Raw genomic sequence first — 5495 nt, 5'->3', positions numbered from 1 at the left:
GGAGCCTGTCCTGGAACTACTTCTTGTAGACCAGACTGGTCTCAAACTCACAGAGATCCGCCTGCCTCTCCTCCCAAGTGCTGGGACTAAAGGCATGGACCACTTTAGGGATTGGCACTTGCCTTCCCAGGTTTCCAAGCTTGAGGCTTTCCACTACAAGGAAGGCGTTGACCCATCTATGTACACGTAATCATAGTCTGGGAAATATCAAGTCCTGTCGTGGCCATGTCTGAGCAGCAAGGAGGATGCTAGTGCCGCATCAATATCTTTTTGGGTCTGGTTGCTGATCCAGGCAGCAGCTTCCACAGTAGCAGCTCATGTAGCACTGACCAACTTTTCTCTGCTAACCCCTTGTCAAAGCCAGCCAGCTCTTTCTTCCGTTTATTTCCACCTGCCTCACTTCATTTTGCATACCACTTTGGGCCTGTGCTTATATTTACTACACCCTGTGATATTTTCATAGTCCATAGTAATAAGACCATTTCTTGTTTTTTCCTATTCTGGTGATTTTTCTCTCACAAAGTATTGTTTTAAAGGTTACCTGAGGGTCTAGGGCAATGGCTCAGTGGTTAGCCAAGCTTGCGGCTCTTCCACAGGACCCAAGTTTGAACCCCATGTTGGGCAGCTCACAACTACCTGAAACACCAGCTCCAGGGCTCTGACTCCATCGTCTGTACTCCATTGACACCTGCGCTTCTGCACATTCCCACACATAAACATAAGTACAAATGATAAAACATACTGGTTTTTAAAGGTTCTCTTGTGCTAGGAGTGAAGTTCAGTGGTAGAACATTTGCTTAGCAGGCCCAAGGTCCTCAATCCCCAGCACTTTACTGCAAAGGCTGCAACAGGTGCCCTTTTTGGTAGTACTGGATTTGGTAGGCCTGGGTGTCAAGACTTGTATTTGATCCCAAACACCACAAAGGGGAAAGGAAAAAGATAATATCACTGAGTTTTTATATGATAATTTTTAGTAAGTATGTTACTATTATTATTGTAACTTTGTAAAATTTGCTTCACAACACTTTTTTAGAATTTTTTTTTCCCCTCTGCCAGCTCTTCTCACTGAGTTCTAGCTACTTAAGAACTCTTGGGTTCTGCTGGTCAAAGTGGTGCACGCCTTTAATCCTAGCACTCACACTCAGGAGACAGGGACAGGCGAATCTCTTTGAGTCTGAAGCTAGCCTGGTCTACAAAGTTGTAGGACAGCCAGGGCTGTATTGATAACAGGAAGAACCCTTGAGATCAGTTGTCAAGAGTTGAGTACCCACCTTGTCTCTGTTCTGACTCCCTCTGCTTAGCTGCTCAGTGTTTCTCAGTTTCCTAAAACTTTCCTGAGCATGTAGGGGTCAGCAAATGTCAAGAAATAGGTTTGGAGAGATGGCTTCACTGTTAAAGAGTATTTTCTGCCCTTCTGGGGGACCAGAGCTCAATTCCCAGCACCATCACCCTCAACAATCAGCTTTTAACTCCAGCTCTAGGGAATCTGGCCTCCTGAAGTAGCTGTCCACATAATGACAGAGGCAGGCAGTTCTCTGTTCCAGGACAGCCAGAGCTACAAACAACAACAACAAAAAAAATTAAAGATTCTTTTTTCATTTCCCCCAACATAGGGTTTCATGTATCCCAGGCCAGCCTTGAATTCGCTGTAGCCAATGATGATGTTGAATTTCTGATATTCTTGCCTCTGCCTCTGAAGTACTAGGATTAGTCATAGACCACTTACGCAGTGTCAGAATCTAACCAGGTCTCTATGTCAAGCACTCTACCAACTGAACTGTATTCCAAGTCCAACCCCAATTTGAAGACATTGGTTTTTCTGGGGAGGCAGAGTGGCATCAAACAGATTGGCAGAATCTCCTCTCCAGCCCATTGCAAATACTAACACTCCTCTCAAATGAATATGGATGGGATTTATACCTAAATAGCAAAAAGAAAAGTCTGCCCATGAACACAGTGTAGATAAGGGAATCAAGGTGGCTTACCTCAATCTGCTACAAATATACCAGATTCCATCAGCACATCGTTTTATGTTATAGAAATTTATGACTTATGTTTTAAATTTATGAGTGTTTTGCCTAAATATATTTTTGTTTACCATGTCTGTACCTGGTGACCATGGGGCCAGAGCAGGGGCATCAGAACCCCTGGGACTGGAGTTACAGATGGTAAGCTACTATATGTGTGCTGGGAATCAAACCTGGATCCTCAGCAAGAGGTTTTTTTTTTTTCTTGTCTAACCACTGGGCCATCTCTCCAGCCCCATCATAGAAACTCCTAAGTTTACTTTCATCTATCCTATTCTTCTCAATCACGGTACCTAAAACCATAGATGTTCCTGTGTTCCTGGGCTCTTCCACACACCCGAGAATTAGAGACTTAGATGCAAATAACTCACCATTAACCTTTCATTGTGTCTACTCAGAGCTCAGTAAGTAAAAGGCCAATTTATTGTTCAAATGGCCTATGGACTAAATAAATATAGGTATTTCTTGCAATAAACCAGGCTCCGTGGTTTAAATGAACTTCCATAAAACATACGAAGTCAAATAATGTGGTATTATAAATAAGCTGATCGTTGTCCTTGGTTCTTAGCACAGAACTTCAAAAACCTTCGGAATTTCCTGAGCTATGGGAATGTGCTTAATAAGCTGAATCTTGGTAAGTTCCTAACTAGCTTCCAAAATGGAACAGCTCGCCAGAAAACAACCAGAAGATTTGAGGGTTAGCACCTCGAACCAGCCCAACTTTCTAGTAGAAATAAGATCTGGGGCCAATCTTATGGCCAGCAATTTGGGGAATCAAGGCCCTTAAAACAATTAACAAATGGAGCTTCCCACATGGTAAGCTGGGAGACTGACACACTCTGGTTACACAGGAAGGCTGAGCGGAAGCCGTGATCATCCTTCCCCTTGCCTTCCCCTGCATCTCACCCTATTTACTACCCTTATACTGACACTGTAGCAGTAGTAAGTTTAGAATTCTGAGCTCTGTGAGTATTAGTGAGAGCCACTCAAGTGCAGGTGTTCCTGAAATCGGAACCCTATGGAGTCTGGTTCTAATTCCAGGTGGCCAGAATTGAGTTGTACCAAAGACTACCCACTTTGAGGTGAAACAATAAATAATTACACTTAGCTAAATCAATACAGCCATTGAAATTTCATCCTACCTTACTGAATTGGCTTTTGTGGATTGTCCACAGAATTAATTGCCTTTGCCAGTGAATTCCAAAAGGCAAAGCTCTTAAATAGGTTCAGGAAGCTTAGCTCTCAAAACTACCAAAATAGTAAAAGCCACCTACCAAATGAGTACAACTAAATATATTTGAAAATGTTTATTTAAAGATGATTCAGATGTGGGAGATCAATAGTTAAGAGCCTGTATTGCAAGCAGTTGGGCGTGGTGGCAGCACTTTGGGGGCAGATGCAAGTAGACCTCTGAATTCGAGGCCAGTCCGGTCTACAAAGTGAGATCCAAGACAGCCAGGACTACACAGAAAAACCCTGTCTCAAACAAGCATGTTCTGTTCTTGCAAGGACCTAGCACCCACAACAGGTTACTGACAGCAGCCTATAATTCCAGTTTGATGACTCTGTAGACTCCAAGGGCACTTGCACACACACACACTGAAAAGGAGAAAAAAATTAGGGCAATATATGTTTATTCAAATGATGTTCGAAACTTTCACTTGTCAATTGTCAAATGTTTTTAGTTTTTTAAATTAGCATACAGAGTAGTAAGATTCATTTCCTTACATTCCTCCAACTGTCATGATTTGGTTTTTCCTTTGTGTTTGCTTGTTTGTTTGTTTGTTTTTGTTTTTTGTTTTGTTTTTCAAGGCAGGGTTTCTCTATAGCCCTGGCTGTCCTGGGACTTGCTCTGTAAACCAGGCTGATCTTGAACTCAAGAGATCCATCTGCCTCTGCCTTCCGAGTGCTGGGATTAAAGGCATGTGCCGCCACCACCCAAGAATTTGATTTTTCTTTATAGCTGAATCCATTGTGTATATGTACCACATTTATTTAATGCACTCGTGCTGATGGACATCTAGGCTGATTCCATTTCCTAGTTTACACAAATCCCCTTGCTTATGTGAATAGTTTCTGAGACTTTCTCAGCAGTTCTCTGCTGGAAATAATCACAAGAACTGACAAATAGAATTCCATGAAGTCAAAAAGCACACGGCAAAGTAAACTCTCAACAGACAGAAGAAACAGCCTATAGAATCGGGGGTCTTTGCCGTTATACTTCAGGAGGGGAATTAATATCTAGAATAAATGGAGAACTGGAAAAGTTAACCGCCCCCCCAAAAAAAATCTTCCAATGAATAAATGGGCTAATGAACTGAGCAAGACAGTCCTCAAATTTCCAATAAATGTTTTTAAAGTGGTCAACATTCTTAGCCATCAGGGAAATACAAAAGTATTTGAGATTCAGTCTCACTCCATTTAAAATGGCTAGCATCAAGAAAATAAATGCCAACAAATGCTGGTGAAGATATAAAAAAGGAAAACCCAGAAATGATGGGAATGCAAAATTGTGCAGTCATTGCAAAAATCAGTATAGTTTCTCAAAAAGTTAAAAATGGGAGGATAGAGAAGCAGGTAAAGAGATCACTCCATACCTGATGACTCTTGTGAGACCCCCACCCCCACCCCTTATTCTCAAAGGGACGAGAAGGAATTTCCTAGCAGAATATTTTAAAAATAGAAACCCAGAATAGCTTGCTCCCAGGAAGATAGTGGCCTCCCCCTCCCACCTGAGAGATTACGCCCGGTCACCTGGTACAGGCTGATAAAGATGGCCTGACTCAGGAACAAAGAACTAGCTGACACAGCAGGATGGAACAGAGCAAAAGACCTTGTGCCCATGCCAAAGCAGCTTCAAAAGGCCCCTTTGTAGTTACACACCTTTAAAGCTTACCCCACAGAGGAGCTAGAATTCCTCTCTACCTCACTGCAGCGGGGGTTAGAGATGGGTTCCAAACCAGTTTGTATTGCGCTAAATAAACCTTGCTTTATTTATTACAGTCTGGTGGTCGTAATCTGGGCACAACACTGACAGCATAACCCCATCAATCAATCAGTCAGTCAACCAATCAGTGTTCTTTTTGTTAATAGGGCTAGTGATGGTTCAGCAGGTAAAGGCATCTGCTGCCAATCTAATGATGTGTCTTCAGTCTTGGCACCACACGGCAGAAAAGGAGGACCAGCTTCTGAAAGTTGTTTTCTGACACACACGTATTTTTTTTTTCTTTTACACGGGGTTCCCTGTGTATTCCCAGCTGGCCTGGAACTTGCTAGGTAGACCAGGCTAACGTTGAAGTCTAGGGATCCACCTGTCCCTATCTTCCAATGTAATGTTTTTTTTTGTTGTTGTTTTTTTGTTTTGTTTTTCGAGACAGGGTTTCCCTGTGTAACAGTCCTACCTGTCCTGGAACTAGCTCTTGTAGATGAGCCTGGCCTTGAACTCACAGGGATTTACCTGCCTCTGCC

Source organism: Microtus ochrogaster, assembly GCF_000317375.1.
Source record: "Microtus ochrogaster isolate Prairie Vole_2 chromosome 14 unlocalized genomic scaffold, MicOch1.0 chr14_random_1, whole genome shotgun sequence".
NCBI classification, from domain to species: domain Eukaryota; kingdom Metazoa; phylum Chordata; class Mammalia; order Rodentia; family Cricetidae; genus Microtus; species Microtus ochrogaster.
Note: the sequence above shows the minus strand (reverse complement) of the source record.